Source organism: Jaculus jaculus, chromosome 3, assembly GCF_020740685.1.
Source record: "Jaculus jaculus isolate mJacJac1 chromosome 3, mJacJac1.mat.Y.cur, whole genome shotgun sequence".
NCBI lineage: Eukaryota > Metazoa > Chordata > Mammalia > Rodentia > Dipodidae > Jaculus > Jaculus jaculus.
In genome coordinates this window covers 78,933,222-78,952,513 of record NC_059104.1, presented here as the reverse complement: position 1 = coordinate 78,952,513, position 19,292 = coordinate 78,933,222, and the positions used below count along the sequence as shown (strand labels likewise).

Below are 19,292 nucleotides of genomic sequence, written 5' to 3'. Positions count from 1 at the left end.
AAAGGATAGCTTCCCTGTGTTTAAAGTTCCTAAATTGGTTCTAAAAGACAAAAGCTTAGTCTATGCCCTCTTCCCTGAGCCTGCCCAAGAGTGCTTCTCATCAATTGCCTGAGGTTTGGTTCCCAACTTCTAGAAATTCAATGTGTTTTACCTAGGAGTTCTCACTTTACCCTTTCCAGTTATCATCTACTCCTCCTTATATATCTCATCCAGAAGGCTCAGTTGGAAAAGGATCAAGAGAATTTTCAGAACACTTTCTGAAATCCAGTTTCCTGTCACTTTGGCCTGGGTGGTCTAATGTAATGGGATTTGGACAACCATGTACTCAAACAAGTAGCCATAGTGTTTTCATCTAGAGCCATGTCAATCCAACATGAAACCCTAGGCAGTCACCTGTTACATGAGTATTCTGTATAGTACGTGGCCAAGATACTACTCTGGGTGGACCTGCTCACTAACTTGAGGTTAATGTCAGGTGGAAAGAAAGTATATAATGCACATGATTGGTTAGGGAGAGAAGTCCTGATTTCTCAGAAAAAAAATAAAAAATGTAGACCTCTAAGTTATTTTGTCCTGCTCTTACTCAGAAGTGACAGACAGGAGGTGGTGATTCCTTTACAGAGAGTATCCACAGTCAAGGAGGAAAGTGCCTTGGTTATTTGTGTGAACTGGGAAAATGCCATGGAAATATAGTTGAAATATTTTTATTTAATTATTCTAAGACAGTTCTAATATCAGTAACATTAAATGCTTCATTATAAGAAATAAGAGAGCTCACTAAATAGCCTAACAGCCTGTGGTGATTTGAATGTAAACTGTCCCCCATAGCCTCATATATTTGCATATTTAATCCTTAGCAGGTGGCACCATTTGCAATAGCTTTGGAGCCTTTAAGAGGTGGAGTCTAGCTGGAGGAAGTTTGTCACTGAGAGAAGGGGGGTGAGGCTTGACAGCCCATTCCCCCTTCCTTTTTTCTCTGTACTTCCTATCTGCTGTCATGAAAATTTAATGCTGGCTCAGGTCTGACCTACCCTCAAAACTGTAAGACAAAACTAAACCCTTTCCTAACCTGCTTCTCCTTGGGTGTTTGGTACCAACAATGAGAAAGTAACTGGTACTAAGCCATTTGCTGAGAAAGGCTTAGCATTGTTGTACTAGAAATGCTCTGGAAAATCCAAGGCTGACCCAGATTATTTCCATGGCCCCAACAATATTATTTTAACAAGTGGATTCCAGTAAAATAGTGGCTCTATTCCCTAAAACATGGGTCCACTGCAAGGAGGCAACTTCAATAGTTCCAACCAGATCAAAAGTCAAAATGAGGTCCTCTTTCAGTGCCCTAAGCAATATGCCTAGACAAGATCACACTTGGCAGGAAACTTCCAATCTGAAATAAGAGTCCCTTAGTTGTTAGCATTCTTGATGTGTTGCCACATGGATGTAGGCATCCATGGTGTTAATCTGGGTGGTGCAGGCTCCATCATCAACTCGATTCTTGTGATTCTCATGGGTCGTGGGTGTCTTGACAGAACAATTTGGTCAGCCGCTGTGATTTGTTTCCACAGCTTGTGGGCCTTTAGAATTGTGTCTGTGAGGACATGGACAGCACTCCATAAAACACTATCTTCAGAACAAGTCTCACAAGTCCTTTCCTTCCTTAAGTCTCTCTAGGACACTCACATGAGTCCTTTTCTTTCGTTGGGTACCAAAGACTCACCCCTAAGCCCATAGAAGTCATCCTTCTCTTAAAGGAGCTGAAGTTAAAGTTGAAGGAGTGGGCAGCTTTGGGCCTGTGGAAACACAGAACATCTCCATGAAAATAAGCAAAGCCCACACAGTCACATTTCTGTTGCTGTTGATGATGTATATTTGTCCTTGTTGAGTTCCTATGGTGAAAATTAACTCTTCAAAGAGACAGTACTTCCAGGTGGGGCCTTAAGAGATACTAAGGTTACAAAAATAGGGCCATCATCGTGGACTTGATTATCACCTTCATTATAAAAGCTACAAGAAAGCTTCCCTTCTCACTGCTGGCTACCAAAGTAAGAGCAAGGCAAGACACTTCCATTAAAATCAGATACTGAATCTACAGGCACCTTGCTCTTGGACAGCTCCATGGCTATTACTGAGAAGTAGATGCTTAGCTACTCTGTCTGTGTAATTTACTGTAAGAAGAACCTAACTGACCATGACGCTAATGTTTTAGCCCAAAGTTATGTAGGCTTATGTTTAATACCATTTATTTCACTTAAAGGGGCTCCTGGGCCACATTGTTACATGGTTCTTCAAGTTTGCTGCCACATAGTCAACACTGGTGCCCTAAATCATATCCCTCTGCAAAGGCCTTGTTTAGTCCTACCTATTGTACAAACTCCAATTTTAAAAAAAATATATTTAATGGAGAAAGAAGAGAGCAAGTTCAAATAGAGAGAATAGGCATGCAAACAAACTCCAGATGTGTGGGCCACTTTGTGCATCTGGCTTGTGTGAATCCTGGGGAATTGAACCTACATCTTTAAGTTTCACAAGCAAGCACCTTAACCACTAGGCAACCTATCCAGGACAAAACTCCAAGTTTAATATGGCGGTGAAGTCTTTTACTTTCTAACCACACTTACCAGTAGGTAATAACATTTGTTACAAGGTTCCAAGTAATCATTTCATATATCTTAACACAAGCTGTGAAAATTTCCTTTATCTTTCAGAAGCTGTGACCCTGTCAATAGCTTATTTCCATTACCCAAACAAATCAGGAAATATGGAAGGCATGACAAGTTACCTTAGTTTCAAGCTCATGAATAGCTGCTACTTTTCCCAGACACTGGCAGATGATCCATGACTTGTGGGTATCCCAGACAAAGGACACTAATACTTTGGCACAAAAATAGCAAGCTCAACTTACCTCCTCTATGCTCCCTTGTTCATACACCTGGTGTTCCACAGAGCAGTTCGAGGTGAATAGCTGGTCTTGCCTCATGGCTAAGTAACTCCAAGTTGAAGGAATCTGAATCTTTTATAGCAGACTGTAAGCTATAAATCTGTCCATTGTTTTTTTTTGGGGGGGGGTGGAGGGTGACTATCTTTATTCTACTGAGGCTAAGGGAAATATATCCGCTGCCTGAGAAGGAAGCTTTAGTTCTGTTTTCCTGGGTATTCCTACTGCAGCACTGATCAAAAGATCCTTCTTAGAATAAGTGAAGAAATGCCCATATAGAATTTGTCTTTCAACCTTGCCATCCTGAGATACCAGGAAGATTATGGCTGGAGTTCTGCTCTTGCCTTGACAATATCCCTTTATTTAACTGCTGATTAGTAGAATGTGCCTGCTTGGAGAGAAGCATAAGGCATATAATGTGTGCCCTGATAAAGCTTGTGTAGACAAAATAGTAGTAAGAGTTATGCTCAAATAGTAGTCCCAGCATGAAAGGCCTTTTCTTATGGGTCTTGCACAGGCCTTCTTGTTGTTGCTATCATTCCCATGTTTACAGCACAGGAACTGAGAGGGAGGGTGATGGAGTTGGCATTTGCACAGGTGAAGCACTACCCAGAGGAAGAGAAATGTAATAACTGTACTAGAGTGTGAAAGGGTCTGCAGCTAAAGGTAGGAACAGAGCCCTGCATGTGCCACTGGTTGCCGGGAGAGGGGTTGGGGGTGGGGGTGGCTAATGATAAGAACATCACTTGCAGGAACCATTGACATTCCAGCACATGTCTTTTTGAAAGGAGTCAGTTGATAAGATTTATACCTGACTTCTCACTCACAGCTCTCATTTCTGGAGTATGTTTAACTGCAAGGACTTTTATTGAAATAGCATAGATAGCATCTGAAACGCTTGAAAAATAACTAAAGACATAGCAAAAGCCATCATTATCTGAGTTTCTATTGATTTGTGCATGTAGATAAATTAAGGTGAACTACCCATGGGATTGTGAGACAAAGGAGATGAAAGGATTTGAACCTGGAAGAAATTTTTTGGATGCTGATAGTTTCTTTGATGATTCCCTAACCCCTTGTCTTTTTCTTTTTCTTTTGTGGGTATGTGTGTGTGTGTGTGTGTGTGTGTGTGTGTGTGCACTTGTTTTTTGTTTGTTTGTTTTGTTTTTTAAGGTAGGGTCTCACTCTGGCCCAGGCTAAACTGGAATTCACTATGTAGTCTCAGGGTAGCCTTGAACTCACAGCGCCTCTGCAGTCCTCCTACCTCTGCCTCCTGAGTGCTGGCATTAATTTTACTATACATTGCTTTTCAGTAGTCATTGCTGGTCTTGCATTGCTGATATACAGCCCAGCAGCATAGGAGGGACCCTGAGTGCTGAGGACTTCCCTAGTGCCGTGGTCTTCCCACATTAACCTTCCTTCTTATCATCCACAATTTCCTACTCTGTGTCACCAGTTTGAGTGTGCCCAGTGGTCTGACAGCACTGAATAATTAATGTCCCTCCTGCAAAAGCAGAGTTAGGTTTTGTGGTTCAGCAGGATGCTTTACTCTTGTTGACCTTAACCTTCAAAAGCACTTGGGCATTACCAGGAGATCAATAAACCTTCCCCTGGCTGGGCTGTGAGGACAGGAGGCTGACAGAGAATGATGACCAGGTGGGGAGGAGGGGCCAATTGCACCATAATCTGGATGAGGAGAAGGAGGAGGGGGGCTTGACAGGTGATATGGCTCTGCTGGACAGAGAGAGAGAGAGAGAGAGAGAGAGAGAGGGAGGGAGGGGATTGAGAAGCTTAAAAAAGATGAAATGGAAAACAGAGCAATGGAAACACGGCGCTTGACAAAGTGAGAAGGAAAAGGACCGGCAGGCTCATGCAGAAGCAAAGAGGACAAATGAGGGTCATATGGGAGAGGAAAGTGATTCATCCCTTAACTCCCTTGCACTGAATTCTATGGCTGCAAATCTTTCCACAATGAGGTGGTCTCAAGTGGCTCAGCATTTCATAGGAAACAGACTGCTAAATAACTTCTATAGTGAGGCTGAATAAAATGAAGGATAGAATAAAGGAATGAGGTCACTGTTTGGGCACTATAGAGAAAAGGAGATTTTTAATTTTTGAATGCCAAATGTACACTGACAACAAGGCAACTGAACATTGTCAAGTTTACATCTTTATTATAATTTTTATTTTTGTATATTATGTAAAAATACTTCTGAAGTGTATTTTTAGGTTAAATATCAAATGTCACTTAAGTAGAAATTACCATCTCCATGCTAAGAGAAGGGATCTTTTCTTAGGACTCTAAGCCTCTGCTCTTTTCACTGTGACCCAGAATGTCAAGTCTCAGAGTGACTTATGCACTGACAGGCCTTGGAGAAAGCTTTAGTGGACCATCAGGTGGGGACTGCCTGGTGTTTGAAACCTGCCACGGCCAGTGTGGTAATTGCTGCATAAATGATGTTGAGGCATCTGTGGAAAGAAGCAATGGATCTTAAATAGGGAGCAAAGCTGGGAGGAAGGGAACAAGCAGAAGGAGAGCAGGGAAGAATGGTATTTGAAATGAATGTAGGAGAAATGCATGTGTCTGAGGGTGGCTGTGGGAGGAAGAACACTTGAAGCTGAGTTAGTAGTATAATCAAAAGTACAGAGTTTCTGTTTGTACGATAAAAGAATGACAAATGATACACTGCAGCTAGATCAGAGCAGAAGAAAACAGTGGGGAAAAGGCTGCAGAAACAGAGCAGGTCCTCATTCATTCAACAATATTTACTGAATGTCTACTATGGACAGTTAACTACTCAAAGGGTTTATGATATGTCAGCAAACCAATCTGATAAACTCAGTTATCCTTGCCAGTAAAGAGAGAAAGACAACATAGATCATATATCCATACACCACACACTATGCCATAATGCATACGTGCTTTTGAGTGAGCAAGGGAAAAAAAAAACTGCATAGTGGAATGAGGCAGGACTAAATCATGTATTTGAGATAAACCACGAGAAAGGAACCAATGTCTTCAGAGAGGTGATAGCCTTTTCTAGGGAATGAATTTCAGGTCAGAGAGGAGATGCCTATAAACACATTAAGACAGAAGGGGCCTGGCATGTTCAGAGGGAGGTGTGGCTGAGGTAAGTTTTGTAGCTGGAGAGGTAAGAAGTCTCAACCATGTTAGACCTAGGGACTATCTCACAAAGAGAGAAGTAGGGATGCAGTGAACAGTTTTGATCAGTTGCATGGTTTGTTCTGATGTGCTCCGAAAAGATGGCTCTGCTGAGCAGATGGTGGTTTGATATTATGTGTTTGGAAGATGTACACTGGATCAGCAGCAAGCAAACTGTTCAAAAGCCATCGTCTAACTATGGTGAGGTGAAAGGGACAGGGGATTCAGGAAATTTTTCCCATGGTCAGATTCTGGGTGCTTTTTGGAAGGTGCGCCAATGAGACTTGATGGGTTCTATGTGACATGTGAGAGAAATAGAGATATCATAGTTAAGTTCAAGATTTTGTCCTGAGACTTCAGTATCCACGATGGGATAGTTGTGGGTAAAATTTGTTTGGAGTTATTTTGCGCATTTTATGGCCAGATGACAATTAGAGATCAATGTGGAGAAGGTGAGTGAGCACATAGCTTCAAAAGCAAAGACTAGAATTTAAGAAAGATAATCTAAGCAGGACACCCACCCGGGGAAATCATTGTCATATGGGTAGTATTTAAAAGTATGACATTGGAAGACCAGGTGATCACCAGATAGAGAAGAGAGGGTACCTAAGCATCACAGGTTGTTTCAAAAGCAATAGTGCTAGGGACTGAATCTAGGACCTCAAACCTGCTAAGTAATAGCTTTACAACCAAGCTACATCCCAGCCCTGCGGCTTTACCAACAAGCTACAGCCCAGTCCCACAGCTTTCGATTCTGTCAGTGAGGATCTTTGGATACTTTCTGAGGAGTGCTTCTGTTGGCCTATTTCAACCAATGACATTATGGGAGTTATTTGGAGGATGGTCCATGAAGACAATGCCAGAGACTGGTGGCCTGAGCCTTGTGAAGACTATCTGTATATCAACTCAGAGCAATAGCAGTTGAGAGGAGAGGGAAGAAGGGATAAGTCAGCAACACCAATTTTCTTTTCATCCAATTCAATACAGAAATGACCAGATCAATAAAAAGAAAACATAATTTAAGCCTGAAAACTGTTAGCTCTTTTCCTCCCTCTCTCCTTCTCTCCATTTCTCCTCCTCTGTCTTCCTCCTTCTTCTCTTCCCTATTCTTGCTTGAGGTATGGCTATACTTCTTTATAATGCTTTGCTTCCTCAGACATGGCCAACAACTGGAGAAAAGGAAAATATTTTTTGGTATTCCAAAAAATAAAACAAAACAAAACAAACAACAACAACAACAAAACCCCCAAAATTCATATTGTATCTGAATGTGTAGGATAAAGAGCCTGCTTTCTCATTAGGTACTGTCTTCACAACCTGGAAGAGTATTTTTGAGACACGCAGATTGAGAGCATTTCTGATAGAAAGATGAAGAGATTACTGCTCTCTAAAGTCCCTAGGGTTTTTAATTGAGTATAATAATTTCTTACATAGGAACAGATTAGATGTGTACAGTATCAAGTCATGTGCCCAGTATGCAGGGCTAAGATTTTTCCAAGAGAGTGGGTGCAATTTAAAAATTTTAAATCACTTTTATATGTATTTTCACAGTATATCCTTAAATGATCTTGTAAGTTAAATAACTGATTTTCTACATGTTTTGTTGGCACCAGAAAAAAATAGTAAATAAAAGTCTAGGCAGGATCATAGTACCATGAATTAAGCCATTGTTGCAGCTGATGTCTTTTCTGTAACATATGTGTTCTGGAATCATAGGGAAGGTACTTCAGAGTATATTAGACCCTGCTGTCTAGAGCACCCTAAGCCACACTATGTGCCATTAGAGAGGTCATATCCTTACACTGTATGCCATCCTAAGCAACTATTTCTTGCAAATATTTTCAGGTGGCTGTCATGTCCAAAATCTTTTCACCAAATATTGTAGTTACCTTTTTTGTTGTTGGCACAAAGAATCGAACCAAAAGCATCATTTAGGAGAAAGGGATTTATTTTGGCTTGAACTTCTGAGGGAAAGCTCTATAATGTTGGGGGAAAGTATGGCATGAGGGAGGATGGACATCCTCTACCACAGAAGGTAGAAGCAGCAGCAGAAATGTGAGCCAAGTTCTGGCAAGAGGAAGCTGGATATAATACCCAAGCCTACGCCCTATAACATAACTCCATACAAGGGTCAAATGCCAAAATTACTGTCAGCTGGGGATCAAGCATTCAAAACACATGAATTGATGGGAGACACCTGATTTAAACTACCACCCAGAAAAAGCAGCTCCAGGATTTACAGAGGAGAATAAAAATAGCTGCCCATTTCTTCAATTCTTTCTATGCATAACACCCACTTGCCTACCAAGGATTTGTGTTGCCTTGAATTTGTGTTTTGCTATACTGTCCTTGTGTGGTATTAAGATCTTTTGGGTTGTGGGCTTATGGGTGTTTTCTGTTACAATGAAATAGTGGAGGCTGAGTACAATGTAAGGAACAAAGGTGAATTTAATTTTGAATTTTATAGGTGGACAGTCAAACTTGGTGCTGACTCTGATTAGGAACCCTACGGCTATCATATCACAGCAAATGGTGGGATAAATGCAAGGAGAGATCACAAGGTCAGACAGGGACCATAGAGATACTAGGGAGTGGTCAGACTCATACATTCATAACTACCCTTTCACTTGAAAAAACCCATAAATTCTTTCAAGATAGCATGACTTTGATGAACCAATAACTTAGCATTTACTTCATGGTTCCACCCCATCTCTCAAGTCCATGACATGAGCACAGAGCACATGAAACCTGTGGGGATACACTAAAATCACATTCACACCATGACAGATATTTGATCTCTAATATACCAGAGGTGGCATTTCTATTTTTCATTTTTATATATCTCACATATTCTCCCCCAAAGGCATTTTGAATAGGGCTTTCATTTTATTTATTTATTTTTTCAGTAGAGAGAGAGGGGGAACAGAGAGAAAATGGATGCACCAGGGCTTCCAGCTACTGCAAATGAACTCCAGACTCAGGTGCCACCATCTGGCTTACATGGGAACTGGAGAATCGAACCTGGGTCCTTAGGCTTTGCAAGCAAATGCCTTAACCACTAAGCAATCTCTCTAGCCCGAATAGGACTTTGAGATGACTGAATACACCTTCCACCCAGTTAATTCTCCTATAATTATTTTGACCATTTCCTCATGGACAGTGTTTCTTACTGTACTTTTGGCTTCCTGAAGACTACTCATATTTAAGAACTATGTGATGGTTTCATTTGTCAGCAGATAAGGGGACAGTATGTCTCTACCTGAAACATCTGTAATCAAACAAAATTAATGGCAGGACAAATACAATCCAGTAGCTGGGCTTTTAAAAATCAATTAGTATTCAATTCAAGATTAAAAACAGAAGAAGGATAATTCTATTTTCCATTTTGGTGGTAGGCTGATTAACACATAGTAGAACAAAGGCTGAAATTGTTGCAAGGCTATTTAATCACAAGAGTAGAAAATTCACCCAGTGGTCAGGCAATCATGAGAGTTGCTGAGTTCCATGAGAGGTGGCTGAAGGTGGGCCACGATCTGCAGAGACCTCCATGTATCGTGTCTTCTCTTTCTCAACTGTATTCTGTTCCTTTGGCTGTATGCAGCATGAGTTATACCTCTCTGGTTTTTTAATAATCATTTTTATAATCATGTCTTCTTGACATATGCTGTTTATACTTCAATTTTGGAGAGAAAATATCTGTAATCTTGGGGTTTTTGAGGCTGAGTAAAAGGACATGAATGGCTTCTTCATGCCTTGTACTATGGAGTAAACCCATAAATGTCAGGACTTCACCATTTGAGTTCAGTGGCATATACTATGAATAGAATTATTTGAGACACAATACAGATTTGTCCCTTTGATGTTTGTTTAGTATGTTTAATTTCGAATACTACACATACATTTGGATAATGATACTTTCAAGGATACAATTGTGTTCTAACTTCAAGGTAACTTACTATCTCTGTCCCCTTACTTTTAAAATCTTCAGCTATGGAAGAAAAGATGATTAATTTATGTTAAATGCAATTAAGTTAATGTACTTATGAACCTTACCTATACCTTTTCATGACTAAATAAAGTTGTCCTGATACATCTAGGGCAAGAATGTTAGTAGCAGCAGCTATTTGCCATTATGGCTCTAATTTCACAGTTTTTGCCTTAGCTCAGCTGGCATTGGTTTTGAGTTTCAACGTGTGTTTCATGTCTGGCTTCTATGTTTTTACCAATTGAGATGAAGCTAATTTCTTTTGATTTCCTCACACTTCTACACTGGATAAATTGAAACTTCAGATGTACCTTCTGATTTGGCAGTCCCAATTGTCACCCATGTGTTGAATCTATTGTCACCAGTCCTCTTCTAAGAGATTATGCTTCCTTAGCCAGCCACCTGATGCCTGACTGAAAGTTTACACCTGCCCCCAGGTCTAAGGACCTGAAGACAGGAGAAGTACTTATTTAAACTGTTATAGGCCATGATGCTGCACATCAGTATCACTTCACTCTACCACTTGTCTGAGCATTATTGGCATGCTATTTCTTGTACCTGCACTCTTACCTATCTACCATTTCTGAGCTCACTCATTATTCTTCATTACTGTTCTTCCTGTGCAGCATGATTGAGGTCTGAGTTAATCACACTCCTCAGTGCATATCAGACCAGCATCACTGACGAGGTATCATTGATCTCTGAAAAGTACTATCTTATTTTCCCCTTAATCCTCAATTTTATTTTTGTTCCCCTTCTTCTACATTTCCTCACACAAATGTATTTCATAAATCTCATCAAGTGACCATATATCTTTCTCAACTGGTTTGGCATATTGCATGGATATGCCATTGATTAACACATTCCTTTGAGTTACCGAGACTTTATTTACAATGTCCCTCTGACCCATACAATTCCATTACAAACATTCCCTAATAGACATGATATTTCCTAAGGAAGTCACCAGTAGCCATATTGCTAGGTAATGGGATTCCAAGTGCTTCACTGCATTAAAACCACATGTTGCCTTTCAGGATGGTTTTCCAAGGCAGTACTTCCACTGGAATACAAGAATACTCATCTCTGCTCATCTTCAACCCTTAGTTTTATCTGATTCCTGGTGAATACATATTTTTTTTTCATGTGCTGTGCTCAGTATAACTCATTTGTATTTTCATTTATATTTCTCTTATTTCTAGTATGTGACCCATTCATGAGTGTGTTTGTTTTCTGGGCATTTTCCCCCATGTATTGCTTTTTAATTACCACCACCTGTCTTTTTCATGTAGATTTGAACCAAGGCATTCATAGTACATTGTGTATGTTAATTACTTAGCAGTTTTAGATGTTGGAAACTGTGTGTACATTTGTAATTGCTTTGGTGCATTTCTTTTTCCCAATGGTGTTCTTCATGTGGTAGTAATTAAAACATATAGGTATGACCCAAATGGCTTGGGTTCAAATTCCAGCCCTACAACTAGATTTCACATATAATTCTAAATGGAAATCTGATGATTTTTGTGCCCCATTGAGTGAATTATGAGTCAGCTTCCCTGTTGTGAACTCATCTCCTTAGCAGAGGTCTTCATTCCAACTAAGCTGAAACCATTCAGACCAAGAAATTGACAATTTAATAGTTTAGTACAGCAGCAGGAGCACAATAAACATCACGGACTTACATGTTTACTGAAGTAGGAGGGACCATCTCACTGTGTAGGAGCTACAAAGATATCTGTTTATTCAAATGGACTCCAAGGTCTCTAGTGTCCTTTCTGACCAAGGCTGTCCAGTCTTTCAAGACCCATCTATAACCACATTACCAGGACTGATTATATTCAAGGGAAACAGAAAGCTAGGCCAGACTTCATAGCTTCTCCCATCCTTTAGGTTCATGCTTGGGGCCTTAAATGTGGACTCCTGACTCAAGATACTTAGCTACTTTATAAGTATGGCATAGCATCTGAGAAGTACACAGAGGTTATGTGAAACTTGAAAGGGTCTAAGGGATAGGAACATGTGTTCTTGAGTCTAACTTCCTGGGTTCACATTTTCATCCTGTCAATTTCAAAGAACATGGCTTTAATTAAATCACTGAAATGTTCTGCATCTTAGTCTTTCCATCTGCATACCACCTTTTTTTTTTTTTTCTGAAAGAGTTAAAGTGGAAATTCAATTATATAATGTGCATGCAAGGTCTGGAAGATTCTTAATTTTTTATAATTAGTAAGTACAAGGGCTTTTATAGTCTGACCTGCAACAATTTCAAATTTAGATGATGCAGTGAAGCTCACTCTGATGTAGATTAAGCCTTTAGGAGGCTGAAGCACATCTCCACCATTCTATGCATGCCATGCCCTCTCAGCCTGTGCTTCCTTCAGTTTGAAGAGTCCTTGCAGAGCCCCCCCCACCACATCCACAGGTGTGTTTTCTACTTTTACTGAATGTTTTGAAGATATAACCTGATCCTTCCCTTACTAATTTAGGAAAAGTTCAGAAAATATAGCTTTTTTATTTTCCCCCTGCTGGTTTTCTGTTTTCTCCGTTATATATCTTTTGCATCTTCAGGTAATATTAAGATACCAAAATAAGCATTTTGCTTCAGGGTAAGCATCCAATTCCCTACCTTTAAAAGCCTCAAAAATAAAGATTTTAGGAACAAGCATGGTTTATTAGCTAGGCCAGTCCACGAGGAGGCATGTCAAGGGTGATCCTGTGTTTCTCTGTGTGGGTCAGCCTGAGTTACCAAGACCGGCCTTCTTTGACAGCTTCCCAGTTGTTGTGCAGCATGTGGGTTGCAGTGATCATCCTCATCTTACTGATTCCCCACTTGACAGGAAGATAGCCATGAGGGGAGTGAATTTATGGAGTGGGATTTCAGTCGGTTTGGTCATCAGGAAAAAAGACAAATGTTCTGCTCAGCTTCCTTTCATTTATTTTGGAGAGTTTTGTGGTATGCTTTGGGCAAGGTAAGTTGCCTGGGCCTGTGGCCTCGCAAGAGTCAAGCACCTCTATCACCAGAAGGAAAGTGACTTTCATGAGGAACACCCTAGTCTTTGTAGATTGTGACCCTTCTGTTCACAACTCAGTATTCTTTTTTTTTTAATTTTTTAAATTTTTATTAACATTTTCCATGATTAAAAAAAAAATATCCCATGGTAATTCCCTCCCTCCCCACCCCCACACTTTCCCCTTTGAAATTCCATTCTCCATCATATTACCTCCTCATTACAATCATTGTACTTACATATATACAATATCAACCTATTAAGTATCCTCCTCCCTTCCTTTCTCTTCCCTTTATGTCTCCTTTTTATCTTACTGGCCTCTGCTACCAAGTATTTTCCTTCTCACGCAGAAGCACAGTATTCTTGAGTGCATTGTAAAGCTTGAGATTGGTTGCTTTTAAAAAAAATTATTTTGGAATTCTTAGAGTATGGTTTAGTTCAGCTTCCAGTGTGTTTGGTGGATGAAGCCAAAGCCATGGGTAACAGTCCAGAGAAGGCTTAGTACAGAATTTGAGTATCCTAACAGCTGGTATTCCACACTGTCTGGGCTCCCAGGTGGCTGAGCATGGGGAATTGGGTCCACTGGAGCTTGTGCTTTTGTGTTGCCTTTGGCCTTTGATGGCCTTTCAATTTTCATTTTGTTCCCTAAGGAGTTGTTTGCAATTATCATGTGTTTCCTCCTTGTTTCTTCCTGTTACCCTTTTTATCTCTCTAGTTAACTCAGAGATTATTTAAATAAAACCAGCTCTTCTCTCTCCCTTCCGTGTTCCGTACTAACTACATTCACAAATGCATGGATCCAATTAATACTATAAATAGCAAAATCTAACATGTTCTCTGGAGTTCCAAAACCCATAGAGTGAGGGCATACTCTCAGTATACCAAGTCCTCCATGCCCCTGTTTCCAACTTGTGGTGGAAAGCAGTTCGTGAGTAGTATTTTGTATTGAACTTCATCCCAGAGAAAGTTTCTGATGATAAAACAGCAAACATTTCCATAATTTCACTCCCTTTAGAGCAGAGGTCCATCTAATTTCTCACAACTGTTACCTAAATGAAGAACAGCATGAGAAATACACAGAAAATGAAAAAATGTCCACATATGTGGGTAGTATATGGCTACTAATCTTGCTTGACATTTACTTTCTCTCCTGAGCACAGGGGTGACCAACCCCTCCAGTCCTAGATACTGAAGATAAATGTCAGCACCATCCATTGGAAGCTTTTTATGCATACATGCATATTGGAAATCAAATATGTTTGATTTTTCACATGCTGAGCCCTAAGAACCCATCTCTTCAGAGGTGCATGGGTTGCCCTCTGTCCCCACACCCCTCAGCCATTTGACAGAGTTGGGAAATGGCACCATCCTTTGTTGCATTTTTAATGGAATAAAAACAAGCAAACAAACAAGAACAATTAAGCTTAACAGTTTCCTATCATATGCCTTCAGTATTGAACTGTGTCCCTTCACATGTTCTGCCAAATTTCCCAAGAGCATCTGCTCTTCCTATTGTGAGAACAGGGAGCTGGTGTGTGTCATGCAATGGCTGTGGTACTGTGCCAAGTGGCTCTGTCCCCAGGCTGGGCTCTATCAAAAGCTCAGGTGCACATCACTTCTGTTGCCTTGGGCAACCTAACTCACACATCTGTGAGAAACTGCTTCCTTCCCTTAAAGGAAAAAAAAAAAAGTGGGGGTGGATTTTAAAGTCTTACCAGGTCACTTTTACTCCCAAGCCTGAATATAAGAAGCCATTAGAACACTGTACTTGTACAACGTGATGAAGAAAATCTTACTTAAACATGACTGGCAAGGGACAGGATTGTCAAATTTAAAGGAAGATATTTGTGTTTTTAACTTGCCTTAAACTAAAAATATGACCTCCCATGAAGATCTGAAGCAGAAACTATTGTACCATGCATTTGTAAGTTGCTTAAGAAATTAAAAGAAGGAAAACCATGGGCTGTTTATTGATACAGCTTAGCGATTAAGATGCTTGCCTACAAAGCCAAAGGACCAAAGTTCAATTTCCCAGGACCTACATAAGCCAGATGCACAACGTGGTACATGCCTCTGGAGTTAATTTGCAGCTTCTGGAGGCCCTGATAGGCTCATTCGCTCCCCCCCCTCAAATAAATCAATGGAAAAAATATTTATTTTAAAAAATACACATCTCTATTTCCAGGGAACCTTTGACAGTGCAGTACAATGACTCTGTGTCTTGTGACATACAAGGACAGACTAAATATCGAAGAAAATAAATCATTAGATAAACAGAAAAAGAACATTGCTCAGTGTTGCAGTCAGTCGCATTGCTGGCAGAAATCACCTGACCAAGAGCAGTTTGTGGGAAACAGTTTTATGTTGGCTTACAGACTCAAGGGAAGCTCCATGATAGCAGGGGAAAACAGCAGCATGAGTAGAGGATGGTCATCACCCCCTAGCCAACAACAGATGGACTACAGCAATAGCAGTGTGCCAATCACTGGCTATAACACCCCCAACTGCCTCCACTGCCTCCAAGAGTCTTCAATTTCCAAGTTGCCTTCATCTGGGAAGCTAGCATTCAGAACACCTAAGTTTACAAGGACACCTGAATCAAACCACCACAATCAGGAAGTCTTTCATGGGGTCAATGAGATTTATGTTACATAAAGAGACTCTTCTATATTCAGAAACAGGCTCCATATTTAGCAGGGACCCAAAAGAAGTTGGGTAAGTTGATATTTAAGTTTTAGAATGTTAGTGGCAAGATCACATATGGTTTGCTTGGTGCAGTGGAAAAGTTGATTCAAAATTAAAGGTGTATTTCATACTGTTGAATATGAGGTATGAACTGGCCATAGTTGTAACAATAGCATAGTCAAAGAAACATGGACCAATACTATTGGAAATGGAATCTAGGGAACCAAGGGAAATTAATGATATTAGTATTTTATTTTATTTTTTTACTTTTCTTCAAAATAATAGCAGACTCATGAAAGCTTTGCAAAGGAGGGGACTTCCATGCATTTAGTCAGATTGCTTTCACATAATTTTATTCAGAAACTTTGTTCTTCTGAGTAAACATTAGTTATTATCAGGAAATTAAAGTTAAAATTAGATGGAAAAATCCAGTAGCCTCTGGCTAATGAGATTCAGGCTTCTTGCCTCACTGCCTATGTTCCTAATTCCACATTCAGGACCCCAACACATCATAGAATAGGATTTGAATCCAATATTTCCTGGTTTCCAAATAATACTATTAGTTTACAAATAATATTATTAGTTTCCAGAGCTGAAGTATTCATGCTTTCCTAAAGTGTGTTTGTTGAATGTTGCTTATGTAGCCAGAGCTTGGAGAATTGCAGCTCCTATCAGCACAGTGAAGGCTGTGAGAAATCCTTGCGTTTTCAAATGTGCTAACTTATGTTTAACCTGATCTCTCATATATAGCCTTGAGTGCTCCTGATCTGGGAACCCTTCATCACAACAACCATCAACATTCTGTAGCAAGGAAGTTTGAGTGTAGAATTTTCCTCTAGGTTCTGCTCTAATTCCTTCATTTTTTACATGGGCATGTGGAAGTGGAGGGCACTTACAGATAACATGCTGTGGGCCACACAGGTGACAAGGAAATGCATGGAGTTTGTTGAGTCCATGAAGTTAAGTGACTTCTCAGATGTGCTCTCCTTAATATGGTAGATGTCTGTAAAACCAGACACTGATACTGCACACTGAAACACAGAAGATCAAGAGTAACCAAATTGGAATATAATTCCTCTTACCAAGTTCTGGTTGGAGATGGCTTAACAATTAAGGTGTTTGCATGCAAAGCCCAAGGACCCAGGTTCAATTCCTCAGAACCCACATAACCCAGATACACAAGGTGGGGCATGTATCTGAAGTTTGTTTGGAGCACCCATTCTCTCTCTCTCTCTCTCTCTGACTCTCTCTCTTTCTCTATTTCTATCTATCTCTATTTGCCTCTTTTCCTCTCCCAAATAAATAAATTAATTTAAAAAATTAAGTAATAATTCCATTTAAAATTCATTTATTGGGTGCCTGATACTGCAGATGACAACCAGGCCATGCGCGCTCCTCCATCCACCCTGGTTCTAGTGCCAGTGCTCCCCCTCCCTTGAGACCTAGATGGCTTCAGCTGTGGCTTTGCCCCTGGTGGACACAGGGCCCACCTGAGGCCAGAAGTGCCTAAAATCCCAGAGTGTCCCAGGGTTCAAGGATCAGCAGGCTATGCCACCCTATGGAAGCACTACCTCCATAGCCTAGGGCAATAGTGAGGCACCCTATGAGCTTTACCTTACTCAAGGGTGTGCATGTGACCACCCAATTTGGAGCCACAGACCTGGATATGGTGAACTTCAATGTGTCACAACTGCAGACTCCCACAGGTGTTCAGGCTGAGGCACTGCCCCAGTATAGTGACATCATCTCATACACTTTTAAGCTGTGAACACATTCTGACGTTGACCCTTCTGCTGTAGGCTCAACTACAGTATCCCAGGTCTGTAAACATTTTTAGGGCCAGCAACTCTGGGCCAAATAGAGACCCTTGGAATTCTATGGAAAGCTTCAAGAAACTCTGCATTCTTCAAAAAACTCCAAGCCAGTAGTTCAAGGCCTGCCTGGGCTATATAGTTAGACTTTGTCTCACAACACATACAACAAGAAAAAGTATAAACCCAGGTATTCTAGGTTTCCTGGCATCTACAGAAATAAGGGCCTGATGTCATTTCTGAAAATAAATGGGGGGTGCGGGCTTGAAGGAGGCAAAGTGGGGAGGTATTGAAGAGTTGACCAAGCTGAGCCATCCTGAACATGTTTACCAATGCTGCTACTATCAAAGAAACCTTAAGCACAGAAAAGTTCATTTATTGGATGCATTAGATCTTACATTGAGACTTAAACTAAAGGTGTGTGATGGCATTCTTAATGGTTGGCAGAGGAATATTTCAAGGTTTAAAGAAATAACTTTTATTTAGAGGATATTCTGATTATTCAAGGTCTTTTAATATGTTGGTATTTGAAAATAGGCAGACCTCAGTCTGAGGTGGAGAATAATCCATATGTGCTGTGGAGATATAATTAGGGGGAGCTACAATGCTCTCTCAGCTGTCTGTGCTTACTTAAGATAGGATCAGTGAGCTTCTTTGTGGTAATTAATTCACTGTGTAGTAATCTAATAAGGGGTTATTGTTTGAAGCTGACAGAGTGCAACTTGCCTCACCATTGTCTCAAGATTTTCCAGAAGGCAACATTAAGATGTCATTCTCGGGCTGGAGAGATGGCTTAGCGTTTAAGCTCTTGTCTGTGAAGCCTAAGGACCCCGGTTCGAGGCTCGGTTCCCCAGGTCCCACGTTAGCCAGATGCACAAGAGGGCGCACGCGTCTGGAGTTCGTTTGCAGAGGCTGGAAGCCCTGGCGTGCCCATTCTCTCTCTTTCCCTCTATCTGTCTTTCTCTCTGTGTCTGTCGCTCTCAAATAAATAAATAATTAAAAAATTAAAAAAAAATTAAAAAAAAAAAAGATGTCATTCTCCATGCCCACAAGGGGACATGACATTGAAAACATTTGATGTCTACATTTAACAATACTTTAAACCCCAGCATTGTGGCTTAAGTATTCCCAAGTCTGTGAATATGATAATAGAATTGGTGACATCTAACTAATAAATAGCAATTAATGATAATAGCCTTTTGTGAATTTATAGGGCCAAGTAAGTAACTGTTTTTTTTTTTCTCAAATATCAATTAATATAGACAGGTAGGAAGTGACAGAATGATTGGTTATACCATTATTGTTGCTGGGTAAAGTGAGTCATGTTTAAATTATCACTTTTAGTTATAAAACTATTGTTTGCTGTCACTTTCTTTATTTATCATATGACCAAATACCAGAGAGAAACAACTTACAGTGGGAACAGTCTGTTTGAAATCACGTTTTCAAAGGGCTCAGTCCATGGTCACTTGGTCCCATGTCCTTGGGCACACTTTTGTGGGGGAAGCATGTGACAAAGCTATTTGCTTCATTGTAGTCAGGGAGCAAAGAAAGGGGACCACAGGAAAGGAATAGGAAATAATCCTCTAGGACATGCCCCCAGACCAACTTTCCAACCAGGGTCTGCATTATTTTCTTTTTAATTTTATTAATTTATTTGAGAGAGAGATTTGGCATGCCAGGGCCTTCAGCTCCTGTACACAATCTG

At 40.4% G+C, this 19,292-nt stretch overlaps 1 protein-coding gene and 1 pseudogene across 5 annotated transcripts in view; both read left to right on the top strand.

Annotated features, from left to right (window-relative positions):
* The window catches only part of Ntm (neurotrimin), a 1,010,787-nt gene that overhangs the window by 600,371 nt on the left and 391,124 nt on the right, over positions 1–19,292 (top strand). The window lies entirely within an intron of this gene.
* LOC123459341 lies at positions 17,159–17,541 on the top strand (annotated as a pseudogene).